Source organism: Lampetra planeri, chromosome 13 (assembly GCF_965212315.1).
Source record: "Lampetra planeri chromosome 13, kcLamPlan1.2.h2, whole genome shotgun sequence".
NCBI classification, from domain to species: Eukaryota; Metazoa; Chordata; class Hyperoartia; order Petromyzontiformes; family Petromyzontidae; genus Lampetra; species Lampetra planeri.
Genome location: NC_136119.1, coordinates 10,968,752 through 10,986,641, shown reverse-complemented (window position 1 = coordinate 10,986,641; position 17,890 = coordinate 10,968,752).

The following is a 17,890-nucleotide window of genomic DNA, read 5'->3' as shown; positions in this document are numbered from 1 at the left end:
TTCCAGTGCATGATTTAATCATGAGAATATGGTATTAATTAAAATCATACGTTGAAGAGTCCTGTGATTTGTTAAAATCCCACAAAAAAATCGAATTGAAATAAAACTCAACGTATAAGCTACGGTAGACGGGCAGAGGTAAACAAAATCTCACAACCTTGATCATTCACGCTGTCTTAGAGAAATAAAATAAAAGATAATAAACATTTGGCCATATACCACCTTGGTCTTACTTAAGCCCATCATCCCACACTTGGGTCAATAAAATAGGTATCACTTTTGTGGAAAGTCAACGGTGCTTGTGGTTTGGACAGACGGATCTCCACATAGTAACGTGTAACTTCCGCTTATGAATATGGGCCACTATTGGAGACACTTTGATTTGACTTTCACATATATCGGAAAATTACATATAGTACATGGGCCATTGCATGTGTTGAGGTGTTATTGATGACTCAGAGGCAGATCTTCAAGCAAGGGCTTGCGCCGGTTATTTATTCTGGGTTTTAGACAACTTCCCCAAGGGTAAGGGTCCTTCACTAGGTCCCTCACCCGAACCTTATCTCCGTCTGTTCTAAGCTCGGCTAGCTCCGGTCTCTCTCCGTCGAGTCGGATCGGGGATTCAGCCAACACCACCGACCGGGGGGAGAGTAGCACCTCCTATGACTACCGCCGGCGTCTCTCTCGACTCCCTCTCAGCTCTTACCCCTGGCTCGCTATTCAACCATCCACCATCCCGGGCTCCCACAGTGACCACGCGCTCGTCACGGGGTCCCCCTTAAGTACCTAGAGGAGACATGACGTCATGCACCCCGCCCAGCGCGCATGACGTCACATCCCAATATTACTCTTCTACACATGTACAGGTGTGCAGCTATTGCTCTAATGTTAGCCATCTCATGCAGGAGAAGGACAGAGCTGCTGTATAGATGGGTGCTGTGTCTATGCACATTCACTTTCTTTGGAGACTCCCTAAAAAGTGTACCACCATTTGCCATGAATGCTGCCTTCATAACTACTGGGACACACAAGTCTACTACCATATTCTCTGACTGATAAGATGTTTCTGAAAGCAAAATGCACCCCAATAAAGAGATACACATCTGGTCACACGGAAACACCGATGTGATTGTAAAACGTCCTGGACTGCCAACTTTTCATTTTAAAATACAGGGGGTGGGGGAGGGAGAAGTGCATCTTATAACCCAAAGAATTCGGTATATTCTTGATGTAATATTTCTGTTATAAGACACGGGGCCAGTGCTGATGGTGGTGAGTTTTATTATCTTGCAACGCAAGAATAAAGTATGCACAGATGCAACTTGCCCCTATGCCTGCAGGACCACTAAAGGACTAGCAGAATCTCCGTCGCAGAATTCCCTTTTCCGATGACGAAGTGCATCGAGTGGAACACAGCTGTTCCTCGCCGCTGTAGCCGCATGCTGCGTCTTTGCTCGCGCCGTTCCATTTGTTCATTTGCGACTTCTGCTCCATTCCGTGAGCGGGTTCGAGGCGTCAGCTGTCAGCTGGGCTGAGGGGGGCGGGCAGTGATTGAGCTTTAACAGCCGCCTCTGTGGATGACCCACACCGCAACCCACCCTCTTGTCACATCCATTTCCCAATTTACTACTTTTAAAATGGATTTTGTTCCATTAGACCTCGGTAGGCAGACACTGTTATTTAAGTTGCACTTTTCCCCCGTTCCTTTGACCAAATTGCAATAGTTTCCGGTATATTGCTCTGTTCATGAGCTATACTTACGTTTTATATATAAAGCTGTCTATCTAATGCGTCCATATTTATAAAGATTCCCTCATTTATCTTGAGAGATTGGAGAAGCATATGCTGTCAACAATCGCCTATTTAGACCAGCATGGCAAATTACCGGGTTGAGTCCACCAAGAGGGAGCCCACAGCAGGTTCTGGTACCACTTTCTACTGTGCGTGGCGAGGCATCAAACCTATAGCTTGCCAAGATTGTGTGCCACTTTTGGTCACTGCTGCTAATTATCTTAAAGTTTATGTGTACGCACACACACATATAGATCCCTGTTTAGCCGACTCGCGGGCTACGTGCTTGCAGCGAGCAAATCTCACCTTCATCCAGCGACAAAGGTCCTTCATATAGCCTTGAACAGTGTGTAAGGGCAAGTGCTTTTAGTGAGCCCCCGTGAAGGCTGGAATGGCACACGAGGGGGGGGGGGGGTGGTGGTGAAACAAGCACCACGCCCGGCCGCCTTTGTATCCCCAGTGCTGATGATTTAGACACCGCAAAAATGACCGATTTCAGGCTAAATCGTTCGAAGCAAAGTTTGGGACCGGTTCAAATGTCCCCTAACCGATGTTAGCCATGTTTAGGGTCTGAACCTGGGATAGTGGTGGAGTAGGCAGAGCCAATCTACGCCACCGCCGTCACCACACGCACGCAAAGACAAAGATCCCCCGTATAGCCTTAACAGACTGTTGGGGCAAGGGCTATTAGCTTGCACAACCATCACACACACACACGAGCTCATCACGTTCTCGAGGGGGAACAAAGAAAAACCCTTCAACTCTTCAAATGAGAAAACGTCAAACCTATTTTGTACAGACGCGTGAAAGTGTCCTGATTTGAAATAAAGGACAGAGAGAAAGAAAAAAAACAACAGGGTTGAGCGTGACATCTGATATGTGTAGAATATGGCAATTGGTGCACCTATTTCCATACCATAATCAGCATGCCGGTCAAGGAAGTGGAGTGTCCAATTTGGGTTCCGTGTTAGCAATCAGCCCCCGGGTTTACTGCAGCTGTGGCCAATTATTGATTTACACCAGACTGTGTTGACAGCGGGCTGGTAATGACTCCGTGATTGTTCCCGCACAATCAATGTGGGTGGCATTTTCCAGGAGGGAAGTCGTAAAGGTGACGGAGAAAAGGAGGGCACGCAGCCACCACGGATGATGAGCCAGCTCACGCACGCGCGCACGCGCGTACCCTATACCAATACACGCCACTCGCCACTAAGTGACGGTGATGTCACCGCGTCGCCTGTGCCAGGCCAGGTGCACATTTGAGACCACGTGAAGTGTCGAAGGTTCGCTGACAGGAAGTCACGGGACAGACCCAGCAGGTGCCGTGGGTTGGCTGACTGAGATGACTGGCAGATGCGCCAGCTGTGTCCCCTATTGTATCGGTAGCACGTATCTCCCTACCCCGCCCCCACACAGGCACAGACACTTATTCATGGCACTCATTTGCATGGCTGGGTGTCACCCTGGTCATTGCGCTCAAAGCAAACGCTCGCTGCTTGTGTGTTAATAATGGATTATGGGTTTTAAAAAATAATAATTTGCGCGCGTTATTTATTCAGACCCGTGTGGATTGAGCAGGCGTATTGCGAGAACATTCGTGTATAATGCACAATAGATCAGCGCGTGAGCTGACTAACATATACACGCGTGGGGGTGGCGCTATTGTGTGTGTCCGTGCGTGCGCGCGGTTATGGAAACTGATCAACCCACGTTTGTCCTTACTCTGCTCCCTCTCTCGCTCGGTAAGTTTGCAGAACCGCCTCTGGATGAAGAGAGATGTCTGAACCGGTCCAGGGCCTCCTCCCCTTTTTAAATCCTTTATATTAAATTCACTTGCGCGCTTGCTTGCTTGCTTGCTTACGACCGTGCAAATCTTTCGGTCGTTTTTTAACCCACTTCCTGTGATCCAATCGAGCTGACATTTTCCACACAGACTCGTTGTGCGTGACAATTAATGTTCGTGAAAATTTTTTCCAAAAATTTTACACTTTTTAGGACAAAAATATTATATTTAATTACTAATTGCTAAATGGTGACAGGAAATCATCTGACCCATAGGTGGCAGCCATCCCAAGCCAGAGGACGAGAGGACTCTAGCCGCCACGCATATAAAGGATTTATAGTGAAAAACTTTGTTTTTACGGGTTATACTTGTTCCAACTGACACTGACCGGCATGTTTAAAGTATGGGCTAAAGCAGGGGTGGGGAACCTTTTTTCTGCCAAGGGCCATTTGGATATTTATAACATTATTCGCGGGCCATAAAAAATTATCAACTTAAAAATTAGCCTGTTATATTTGGTCAAACATTTAATTAACTCACCCGTAATGTGATGGCTGGAACTGCTTCTCCTTGGTGAGGCGTGTGATGTTAGCTGGTATTGATGATGTTGCTACTCGCAACTGCTTTTCCAGGTTTGCTCCTAGATTTATTAAATTTCGAGTCCCGCCTGCGGTTGCCTTGGCAGGGCCAGACCAAATGATTTCGCGGGCCTTATACGGCCCGCGGGCCGGACGTTCCCCACCCCTGGTTTAAAGTATGGTCTAACACTCCCAATGAAGGAAGTGTGTGTGCAATTACTCTTCATATTTTTGGGGTCTTTCGGTAAAGTCATGTAGATAGGTTCAAAGAAAATAACAAAAAACTACGACTTTTTTTTCTGATGGCGACGTCATAGTTTTTTGTTATTTTCTTTGAACCTATCTACGTGATTTTACCGAAAGACCCAAAGAATATGAATTCCTGCAGTCACGAAAGCTTTAGGTCAAGATGTAATGACGCTTTATCTTATGCAGAAAAGGCTCGCAGAACGTCGAGGCTGTTTTTTTAGGAGGGACCACCATTGAAGTTGTTTTTTTCTACAAATTCCACGAATAAGCATTTGATGATAACACAATAACATGACAGACTTCCCGTCTATCCACTGCTGGACGAAGGCCGCTTGACGCCGTGGCGATCACGAGGGTTGTTTCACCATACTTCACCATGCTGGTCACTGTGTTAGCCGTAGCTATAAATAAAATATAGGGCACCGCATTCAGAGCGCTGTGCTTAATCATAGTTTAGTCACAATTTAACATAATTAAATACACACTATAAACCGAACTCCTTATTTATATTAATTTGATCATTACAAAAAAATACCATAAAAACCTCTTCTGGTATTAAGGTTGTTTTCAGGATTGTCTTACACTGAGATGTTTGGCCAGTTATTTAATCCGGTAATTTTTCTTTAGCGTGAGATGAAACCAAATACCGAGATAGAATCAACAAATAGCCAGATCGGTCACGAACCTACATACAGCGCTTCCTTCTGCTGTCCAACTCAACAAGAACCCAAAGGTTCGGAGTCTAATGCAAGTGACGCGTCATCCACTCGCATGCCTTCACCATGCAGGATTGTGAATGCGTGCGCCATATGGACAACACCCACCACGCCTGTTCTCTTCCATAATATGGCTGATGGCAGCTTGAGAGCTGATCGGTGATCTTCCGACTTGATCGTGTTACAGCTCCACCGCACCGATATAAACTCATGGGTGAGTTTGTAAACTTTCCTTTACCACAACGACCTAATGCGTCTACACACGCATGCATATTTACACGACAGAGTCTGCTTATCGTTAATCGCACCATCACAGTTTATTCATCTTATCGTGACTTTGCAGCGTAAAAAAAAGACAATTATGTACTTTGACACCGTAAACAATTACTGTCAGAACTTGTCACGGAGAATTTGAAATCTCCTTAAGGCATATCGCTGCATGGCTCAAAATAAAGCTTGGGGCTATCGCTGCATTGATTAAGGTTCGGCTTAAAGGCGAACTAACGGGGCTTTTTTTTTTAAAGACGAACGCATGTGCACCGCAGGGGTGGCCATGACGTTAGCTTACACATTCGTTGCTTCTCAAGTGATTTCATTGGGAAAAAAAATACGAAGCAAACGGTGTGCATTGTTTTCCTGTAATGATCGGAAATGTCAACGCGTGGTCACAACCCTAAACGAGCGATTGGGCTGCACAAACGAGCGCGAGTGGTGAGCATCGTATTGGAGTTGCTGAGCCAGTAATGGGAAGTTCCACATCCATATGGTGGGGGAACAATCTTCTCTGCTTACGAAGATCACTTTTGACAACAACGAAGTGGTAGCCCACTTTATTGACCCTGCAGTCATGATGGGCCGAATCAACACCTCAACTGGGATTTGAACTCACGACCTTTCTCACTCGTTAGGTTAAGTGCCCTGCCACAGACATACCCAGCCCCATGATGGAGCTGCTCACCCCGAGCTCTCAGTGCTCTGATACGTGTGGCATTGTCTTTGTGCTGTTCGCCTTCTGTCGTCTTCTGGCCTGACACTGGTGAGGCTAGGACATAGAGATAACGGCTGTCTCTGGTGTAGGCCAATCAGTTTCAAAGGCAATGTATGTATTATAAGAGTATGTTTGTTTGCATGTTCACCACACGTACGTGTGGTTAATGCAGACATGATTCCTTGCAAAAAGGTTTTTCTTCGGTGTTTGAACGTCTTAACACCTGTTTTATTTGCAGAAAGAGTAAAACCTATTTTTGTTTTTCATGGTATCAAACGTTATTTAATAACCATACAAAGAGACTGGTGTGTGAGCCGGGTCAATAGAATGACGAAGAGACACGTGGCATGTGCCTCATGTCTAATCATCCACGTGTCCGCCAAAACGTTGGCTGCGACACGTGGTGTTGATGGTTGAGGGTCCCTCCTCCCACGTGTTCGCCAAATATCTGCGGTTGGATTGTTTCCAATGCACCTGGTACGTGCCGTTGAAGATCGCTCATGCTTTACAGTTTAAAAACAACAGCAGCAAAAAATGTATACACAAGGCATATATTGCCAATGTCTCATCCACTTTTCAAACTGCTGACGTATTATAATTATTTAATGATGGATTATACCTTTATGGACATATTGTGTGTGTATATATATATATTCAAAATGACACCCATATGCTGTGAGAAACTTTAATAACAGTGGGAGATTCTGTCACACGTGAGGCATTACTGGGGAATGTGATGAAATGGAACTGATGCAATTCCACGTCTCATTGTTCCGGACGTGAGCATTGTGTTTAATAAGATATGATAACGTGAAAATGATATTTGACGATGGTGATGATATTATCTAAATAATGTGGAACCTTGCACTGATGCGTAAACTAACATGCATTGGTAATAGCACACACATTTAAAAGGCACTTCTACACATTCCTCATTAATTTGATCAGAATATATTTTATTTGAGCATGCCATTCTAATCAATTATCAATGTGGCTATGCTGAGTACCGTAATTATTTTCTATTGAGTTGCCGTAATTTTATCATATTCAATTATTTATATAAACACATTGGGTTGAAATGTGAATTTTAATGAGCCGTTATTTACAAGATGATTACGAATTTAAATATGCTGAACTTTGTGGGCCATTAATTTCGCTAGTTCATGCATGTGCAAAAGCCCTCGTTTTATAATTGTTTTATTTGAATTAGGTGGCTTGGTTTTAAGTAATTAAATTACGTGCTGATAATGCTTTGGCAGTGCTGCACAAGTGTAACGACTCGAGCAATAACAAAACACTTAACACGTGAATCCATAACGTTGGCGTTCAAAGTAAATATATTTTAATAAATCTTGATTTGAAGCTTTTGTGACTGCAGGAATCCATATTCTTTGGTTTTTTCGGTAAATGTGTGTCTCTCTCGTTGACATGCTGGTCTCTCCTCGGAATTGCCCTTGCATTGGCACAGCACCCGGTTGCTGGAGCCGTCTCACATTGACATGCTAATCTCTTACATTGACGTGCTAATCTCTTACATTGACATGCAAATTCCATCTCTAGCTCCGTCCACTTACCCTTGGGGTGAGCCCACCTAAAGCCTCCATAACCTCTTGTTGCAGCAGCTCGTTCTCCTGCGTCAGCAGTTCTCCTGCTGTGTTTGTCTCACCTGATGAAGGTTGCTTGTGTTGCGATCGAACCGTCGTGATTGATTAATTTTCTATCTACGTGACTTTATCGAAAGAACCAAAGAGTATATTGTGTCATGTCTATGCGCCGCTTCTCGGTGGCAGCCCCAACAGTCTGGAACGATATCCCTCTGCACATTCGCAGCATCACCTCAATCGCCTCCTTCAAGAGAAACTTAAAAACTCACCTCTACAACCACGTGCTTTCGAGCGACTCTGAGCTTGGCTCCGCGCCTCTGAGTTGCGCCACTACGTCTGCAAATTTGCGCGCGTTACAAATTGAACTATTATTATTATGAAGGATAGCCACTGCACCGCTTTGTATAACGGCCATTGCGTAACATGTCACCTATTAAATGTTTTTATTTTAAGGAAGTGCTATTGATGAATGAAAGAGAGATAGAGAAGCAACTTGCGTCCACTCTGCAGGCGATGTTTACTTTCACCTATCGCGAGAAACCACTTTACTCCAGAAATTAAGGGCAACGTTCAGAACTCTTTCTGTTTACGCCGTCACGTGTGTGTGTGTGCATCTTAATTTGAATTTAATTGCGGTTTAAAAAGTGCGTGTCTTAATCGATCGACCGCTTAAATCAAACAGACTTGTGGCCGTGTTTTTTTCTAATCCTCTCATTTTCCTCTTGTTTGTTTTACATGTTTGTTTGTGTGCCTCGAACTCTCGTCAATTAGTCGCACCGCTGAGGATGCAGGTGATGACTCAAGCTGCAATTTGCGGCTGCATTTCAATGCTGGTTGTATGACCAAAATCGGTTGTGCTTTCGCTACGTTGTTCCCACCTGAAGAAGGACGCTTGTGTTGCGCCCGAAACGTCGTGATTTAATTTAGTTGTTTTCATTTATTAAAAATGTTTTACCTACGTGACTTTACCGAAAAAAAACAAAGAGTACAAAATCCCCATTGTTTTCTCGCAACCGCATCCACCACCGCATGCATACACAGGGTATGTTTACCTCTCATCATAGTTTTCAGCCTTTTTGCAATCCACTGCTGGATGACTTACATCGTGTGATTCACGTCGCAGTGATGTAACCATGTCAGTCCTAAGGGGCCGTCCATAAATGACGTCACGCGATTTTGGACGATTTTTGACCCCCCCCCCCCCCCTTCGTCACACGGCGTCACAAAAAGTCAGACCCCCCCCCCCTCAAATATGACGTCACAAAGCTCTGCCCCCCCCCCCTCAAAAAATTAAACATGCTTCAAATCGCTTTAAACTATTGTCATTGTATTGCGTATTTAATGTGGCGCTGCACTCTGATGTTGTAGGAGAAAACATTTATTAAAAGTCTATTAATTTGTAGAACGTGTTGCCTATATTTATTTAAAGTTGCGCATTTTGATGTGACGTCACATTTCTCAACCCCCCTCCCCTCGTCACATCGTCACAAATGTCTGACCCCCCCTCCCCCCTAGGTGCGTGACGTGATTTATGGATGGCCCCTAATGGCATGCATAGCTTTGGACCTTTGCTACTTTTTTAAACTATACGTGACGACCGTATAAGTGATACCCAATACCCGCGTGGGGGCTGCGCGTATGGCTGAATTTACTTTACACTCTCTGAGATTTTTTGTGTTTTTACCGTGAGAATAGTGATTGCTCTGTGTACTCGTATAGGCGGTGTTGAATTCAAGCTAAACAGTACAGTACAGCCATGAGACTGTGATTCAAATTCGATGATCACTCCACTCCTGGATGAGGACCTGCCCATGCTGCATCGGCCATGGGAGTTATTTGACAGGACTTGACTTGGTGTAATATCGCCAGAACCGAGGCATCCCTAGGTAAGTATTTAATCAATTATGTTTTCATGACCAAGTTGTCATTTTAAATCAAGGGGTTTGTTTCCACACGTGACCAAGTTGAGTGCATTAACTTCTCGCTCCCCGTATAACAATGATTTGATGAAGGTGGCCGCACAAAATGTGAACGCGGCATTCAAAACCGGCGTTGTTCTCTCGACATTGGCATCGGCCGCCTAAGCCACCAAAAGCACACGTCAGCTAGCCAGGGCACCTATTGCGAACGCGTAGCAAGGAAGCGGACACGCTCAGAGGAAACGAGCTGTGGAGGGCCCCTTTTTCTCACGTAACTTTCAGACAGACGTCTCGTTACAGAGAGCCCCGTTGATTGCTTGACCGTTACCTGTGGGTGAGCTGCGATGGAAACTGAGTTATGACCCCCCCCCCTGCTTGCCACTGCAAATTATTAATGATTAATTCCTCATGCACCCCTCCCAAAGGGGTTTCCTTTTTTTTTGTTCGCTGGAAATGTTCAAGTGACTACTCCCCAGCCGTCCGTTTTCATAATTATTATTTTATTATACCTTCTGCCTGCAGGCTTACACTGAGCCTCGTTTTCGAGCTGCGCGGCATATGTAGCGGCGGCGTACGCACATATTGCTCCTGCATACAAAGCTCTTCATTAGTAATCGCTTCTCCTCCCCGCTCCGTAGAAATCCTGCTGCAAAATCAATCTCGGGCTGAGTGCGAGGTTGCCGTGCGCACGCCTAAGTGAGTTTAAATGGGATTTTTTCTTGTTCAAATACAACTGTAATTAATCCCTTCAATGACGTTTGATATTTAATTAGCCCGACTGTAAGATCGTCGGTTCACCAGCATTGATTAAAGCGAGCAATGGGCCTGCTGATGAGACACTGTACGTCGAAAACCGGTCCAAGAATTTGCTCGAGTTGGAATCATGCACTCCCAGAAGGCCGTGCGGTTGATGGGTTATGTAAGAAATTATTTTATTTATTAAGTGGAGAGACGGTTATGTGAAAGAGACACTGTTTTTTTTTATTTAATCTATAGAGTTGTGTTATAACAGCAGCACACAAAAGTTTGGCCTCTTCTCATTCTTTTATGTTTTCTCCATGTTATATTTTCATTATGTTTTCGAATGGTGTTGCCAGCTTGCTTACCGAATCTTTACTGCTGGCAGTGTGAGTAACTGTCCCAACCACAAACATACCTGCAACGTAATCCCAAATCATATATTGGGTGAGAGAGAGGGAACACATTAATAATGCATTTGAATACGGCATCATGGTCAAAATGAAGGCATTGTTTTGGCAATGGTGTAGAGGTACACTCTAAACAAACCACAACCTTTATCATTCACACTGCCTTCATAAATATAATAATAAAATATGTACAACCCTTGCATCAATCTGGTGGATGAGGGCCTCTCCACTCCATTTGTATTGTGGAGGTTAGTTTAACACGCAGGCTTTCGCGACCAATAGCATCCATAACAAACTGTTTTTTTCGGGTTAAATCGCGTCAATATATAAATGTGTCACCTTAACAGAACGTGCCAATTCGTCACTGGTACAGCACACCGGTGTGCTGTACTAGTGACGAATTGGCACGTTCTGTTTACGTGACAACCCTTACTAGTCGGCTGTATCGGGTGGTGGCGGGTTTAACGACACATTTATTTATGCGATCTAACCCCCAAAAAAACCTCTGATGGATTGTGGAGGTTGTTTTACCATATTTCACCTCGCAGGTCGGTGTGGGTAGGGGAGACTAAAACTGGTTCCGATATAACTGAAAACTGATTTTAGCCACAGCAAACGAATGAACTCGGATGCTCCGGTTTATAGTGCGGTACGCACTCCACCGCACTGCTGCACATACCCTGCGCTACTGTAGTGGGGCACTCATGGGATTTGGCACTTGGGGCTGTTTAAGAGAGAGCCCAGGACCAGTTCGGATATCACTCGCCACCGATGCTATCCGTGGCTGGGATTTGAACTCTGATTTGTTGGATTCACAGTGCAGTGCATGAACCACTGCGCAGCCCAACATTGCATCCAAAAACACTTGCTTATCTTCTTGGTTCTTTCGGTAAAGTCACGTAGAAGGGAAATAATAAAATAATAAAAATAAACATAATAAAATAATTCTCACGACGTTTCGGCCACGACGCAAGCAGCCGTCTTCAGGTGGAGAACAGGTCTGTCGATATTCAGACTCTGCCTTCTCGACAGACCTGTTCTCCACCTGAAGACGGCTGCTTGCGTTGTGGCCGAAACGTCGTGATAATTATTTTATTATGTTTTATTTTTATTATTTCCCTTCTACGTGACTTTACCGAAAGAACCAAGAAGATGAATCCCTGCAGTCACGAAAGCTTTAAATCGAAACACTTGCTTAGCATGCATTTTTTTCCTTCATAGGCCAGTGATAATAATACATGTGGGTGAAGGTGTTTGTTGTGTGTTAGCAATTGAGTACCGTGTAAAGCTACCGTGAGTCTCGTTGGTGATGGGGCAGCAGAGGCATGCGATTTTTTGGGCGGAAGGATTTGCACTGCTTTCCATTCCATTCGAGGGGCTTAAGGTGAGAGTGGCATTAGAGGGGAGATGCGTCTACCTGGACAATGTCGCCTCAGCCATTTCACCGTGACAGGGCTCTCCAGGATTTAATGAGAACCCTTAGCTTGTCAGCTTGACACATCGCGCACAAAAATTGCCACAACCTCGTCACCCGCCACGCTGTTCGTTTCCGATGCGTTAATAAATGCAACCCCCCCCCCTCCCGACCGCTGGTCTCCCAGGTGAAGACTAAATAGCCGAGTGCCCTCTTCGGGAGCACACAAAAGAATAATGTTCACGTGCTGCCGTGAACGTAATTACAGAAACAGGGGTCAACAGGTGCCTGCTGCACCGTGACACAATCTTTAAAAGCATTTTTTTTAATGGAATATGTGTGGGCTACAAGCCCTATTAAAACAAGTTTGCTCCGGGGATAGGGCCAGCTGACAGCATTGCATATTTAATGTGGATTTGACACCAGTGTGTCTCACGCGGTCATAAATATTAAAGCGAGCCACTCCAAGAGGAAATTATTTTTCACCTTGGTTTCTCGCCAGTTTTTCAGCCGGCGGCATGATCGTCTAAAAATAAGGTGCGCTGACCATTCAATCAGTGCTGTTATTCACGTGGCAGTGAAATGCATTATATCAGAATTTGAAAAAAAATGCAAACGTCGGCATTTTTTTTCGTAAGTGGATTGCCCGCACGTGGCAATGTGTCTGCGTGTGTGCGTAGACTGCAATAACCCCAATATATTTCATTTTAACATTCTGCACTACTTAGATTAGATGATGTGAATCTGTTATAAGTCATCACGTAATATAGCATAAAACAAATGTGCGTCTTGTGACCGTGGGATGTGTTCGGTGCGTACGGAGGGGAGCCACTCCACGTGGTTGGCGCATGCCCTCTCAATTTATTTCGGTGACCTCAGGTGCCTTATCAAATTGGTAATGCAAGTATGGCTCTATATAGTGCCCCACACTCTAGATTAAACCCCAGGGCTTGACGGAGAGGCTTTGCAGCCAATCAGATGCGGGTAGGTTTCATTGTTTGGTGTTATCTGATTAAAACAGAGTATAGAATTTGATTTATTCATGCTCGCATGCGATTGGCAGAACGGCTCTAAAATAATATGATCTTACGATGCAGCAGGTAGGGCTTGATGCTCTTCGTGGAATCATGTGAAGTGGAAGGGTTTCATGTATAATGTCCCTGCCACCCCAGATTAGACAATACACCCTTTTGTGTCGCCTGGCTACGTGGTAAAACATTGATGCAGCTGTACATGTGCAATACACTGCTTGGTGAGGGCCTCCAAATGCCGTGCCGGCTCTCGGGATTTGTTTGACCATACTTCACCGCGATCATCAGTGCAAGTTGGTGAATGTAGGGAGCATCGATCGAGTCGCGTACAGAAAAAAAACAATGGATTTTGTTGTTCACCCATATGCTGCCTGCCTCGTAGCCTGCAGAACTTCATCAACCAGTTGTAGGTATGTTGGGCACCCATTCAAGCATTATCCAGACACAATATGCTCAGTTTCCGAGATCTGATGAGACTGGGGGCATTCTGGGCGATTTGGTCGTAGCGGCCTTTATAAGTCACGGCAAAAGTCGCCGTGGCATGTGTTTGTGTATGCTGCTCTGTTACTCTTCTTGGTTCTTTCGGTAAAGTCACGTATTTATTATTTTATTATTTCCATTCTACTTGACTTTACCGAAAGAACCAAGAAGACGAATCCCTGCAGTCACGAAAGCTTTAAATCGAAACATACTCTGTTACTGTTTGCTTAAGTGGCTGCATGTTTGTATATGTAGCACATACTATCCATAAAGAACAGTAGCAGAGTGTTTAGTGCACTACGGCACGAACCTGGGGTCCCGCTCATCAGTGCTGAGTGAAATGTGAACTGGTTTCTGGGTGTCTCCTAGGTCAAATCAGCATCCAATGAGCAGTGAGTGCGCTGTGTCAACGACGGCACCGGGGAGACAAAGGCGGCAGCGTATGGTGCCGGATAAACTACCCCCTCGTGCACAGTGACAGCCGTAATAGGATTTAGCCAACGGCACTTGCCCTAAAAGCCTGTAAAGCTATGGCGAGGTGACATTTGTCTTTGTATTACCCATGATCCCAATATGTTACTTTTTAAAACATTGTCCTCCCTCGGATTAGATCATGTAAAACCGGAATAAACAATTGGCTATATATCATGGTCACAAAAAAAACGTTGTAAAAAACGTGAATCCTCATGGCATGCATAGCCTTAGGCCAATCTATAACACAATGCGCCGAGGAAATACGCACGTGGTTAGATTGATTGTTCTCGGTAGGAGAAGGCTTCATATGAGAATAGTCATTGCTGAGCACTAATTCCTTTAAGCTAATGCCGAATTAAACCCGCAGATGATGTTTTCTTGAAACAATTAACAGTCGTTTGTCAATCCACTGCTGGATGGAAAGCATCCGCATGCCGTTTCAGTCATGGGGGTTGTTTGACCATACTTCACCAGACTGGTGAGTGCAGGTTGGCAAAAGGGGAGAGGCCAGGATCGGTCCAAAGAGGACTCGCCGCTCACGGCAGCTGGGGCTGTAAATGTACCTCGGGTCGCCGGGTTCATCGCGTGCGGTTCGCTTCAATATTACAACGTTGATTTAAAAGTCACGTTGAGAAAATGTTACGTTTTTTTTTCTTTGAACTGCGGCAAAGACACACACGCGCAGTGTTTGAAACAAGTTCGTCCGTATTTATTTCCATGAATTCTTCAGACAAAATAGGACGGTGATATTTCCAAAGGCGTGACCTGACCGTTTGTTGAAACGGGCACTTTTTTTTTGTTATACCTTTGGCAATTGCCTGTATAGAAGCCTGGCCATCTCCTTGCGAGACAATTTCCTCACTTCATTGCAGGCTTATTGTGTTTAAATCACGGACACGCCCCCTTGCCCTTGCAGTGTCCCCTCACTTCTCAATGCATCTTCCGAGCCGAGGGCCATCAATAATCCCCACACACTCTTTGTAAAATTGTTAACTGATGTTCCAAATCCCCAGAGGTGATATCATCTGGCAATATCTTTCCTGGCTGGATAATATTGTTAAAATAAGTCTGCCATTGTGGGTCTAGATATGCCTAGTTATGTAGCAGCAGCAGCCGTCCACGACCCTTTCATTTAAATGACCTGGTTACATTTGGTATGTTTATATTTAATTTTCATCACAATCAGCCATGGTCAGCCCACGGCTGGATGAACACGTCCCCAAGCTGACACCATCTCTCGTGATAACGCGATGTAATAATCCACCTAACACCTATACGCGAGCCGAATGCATACTTTCGGAATGTGTGTTTGAAAAGCCAAAGCAACACAAGTGTTGGTTTTCATTACGTTGTCCAAAAAGCATGGCTGAGCATCACAGCCAGGAGGTGTTATGTACGACATGTGGTCACTGACTTTCTAATGTTCATCAACTAAAAGCGTCTATGCTGTCCTGAATACTAATTATAAATAATTTATTAATTGCGGTCAACAGTAGTGGAATTTTGGTCTGCATGCACTTTTGGGACATTCATTGACCAAGTGCCCAACTAGCCTTCAGTTGAGGATTCAAGAGCTCACATGTTTGTTGGGAGTCAGTTCAGTCCATCGTTCCTCCAGGGTAAATAACACGAGTACCACTCATTATGAAGACTGCAGTCATTGTCCTATGTATATATATATAAACGCTTGCCATAGAAATGTGGAATTGTTGCCCCTGGCTAATTGCCCGTGAAAGAGATGAGTAGCCACCCAGTGATATGTGAGCGTGAGGACGCTTTTACTATTTCTCAATCTGCATTCTCACCTGCTTGTATATTCTTCTTGGTTCTTTCGGTAAAGTCACGTAGAAGGGAAATAATAAAATAATGAAAATAAAACATAATAAAATAATTCTCACGACGTTTCGGCCACAACGCAAGCAGCCGTCCTCAGGTGAAGACCAGCTCTCCCCGACAGACCTGGTCTTCACCTGAGGACGGCTGCTTGCGTTGTGGCCGAAACGTCGTGATAATTATTTTATTATGTTTTATTTTCATTATTTTATTATTTCCCTTCTACGTGACTTTACCGAAAGAACCAAGAAGATGAATCCCTGCAGTCACGAAAGCTTTAAATAGAAATCTGCTTGTACATTTTCAACAAAGAACCTGCCCCGTCGTCGCCTGTCTGGCACACTTCCATGAGCTGTGGTAAATGCGGAGGTGACTTTTCCATTCTCATCTCCCTAGGACAAGACAAATTAGACGGGACGTGTCACTGGGCGGAATGACGATCGATGGACACAACTATTGACGCCAAGGAGTGAGGTGAATTTCCAGGCGTGCATTACTGGAAGTGGTGCCATTGGGATGGTTCTGTTTGTGTGATTAATCAGTCGGGATGAGAATGGCTCGCGATGGCGATGATGCCGTCGCTGGGTGCGGTGACACAAGCCTCGAATTATGATCTTAACATTATTTATACAGCGCCGGGGCACTTTACACAGAATTAGCAATGGTACGTGATGGTGGAGATGAGCTGAATGAAATCGATGGGAGGATGCAATGGGGGTAAATCTGTGGTGCGTGAAATCGGTGAAAGATCTCACCTCCGTCTAGGATGGTTGGCGACGTACGGTGCAAACGAAGTTCAACATACATACTATGTAATCCAGCTACAGAGAGATTGGGCTGACGGATCACACAGAGATTGTACCCACATTCAATGGCAGACAAGTGGTGTATATAAGAGGCAGCGGGGCGAGTAGAGTTTACGCAGGCTATAGACGACACCACTTTGAGACAAAGAAAGGGAGACTGAGAGAGAGAGATACTTTACCCTCTTCCGTGAGTGCGCTTGAGAGAGGGACACTTCGCTATGAGGGAATGATGGATGGTGGTTGAGCATGTCGAGCGCTGGAGTGACAGCCAAGAGCGGGTGAACGTGCGTTAGAGGCCGTCCCGCTGCGGCGGAGATGGAGTGATGGAATCAGCTTGTGGGCAGGTGGTAGGTGAATTGATGCAACGCAGGACCATGAGAGATGGAAAGGGTCCTCAGGGTTGGCCTTCGCCTTCATAAGAGTACATTTGATATAAAATACTTGGACCATGATCCCAACACACAATGGCATACCCTTTCCAAAAGGCATCATGGGATCATCGACGTATATACTGTGATGGAGAAGGTGCGTACTTTTACGGTGATTAGACTCGCAGTATTAACCGGGGCGGCCTGCCGGATTCAAATCGCGGATCTCTGCGACAAACGGTGAAGGCGCTATCACTTGGGCCGTGTCCCCGCCAAGCGGATCGAGCCACTTAAATGCAGAAGTGGATTGATCATGGCTGGTGATGAGAGCAAGTAAGTTGCCTATCCAGTTTGGGCAGATGTCAGTGCGCTGCCCTCTAATCGGCGTGGATTTCCCCCCGGGGTACTCATTTATCCAATGCACAAAAAATACTCGATAAGGAATTAGCCAAGCATCACAAACAGGAGACCCCTGAAAGATGACTGCAGACTCAGGGAGGCTCGCTTAAACAAGAACATTATTATCAGATGTTCGGTATTCAACAATGATGACTTTTGTGCCAATGTTTGTGATTCAAACTACTCAGCCAAAAGCACAGTTCAAATACCTCCCGTACGCATGCTCTTAATGCACTTTCGAGAGCTTTCTAAAATGCTTCTGGCATCAAATTTAGTTTGCTCAACGTTTAATGATCTCAGGCAGAGAGC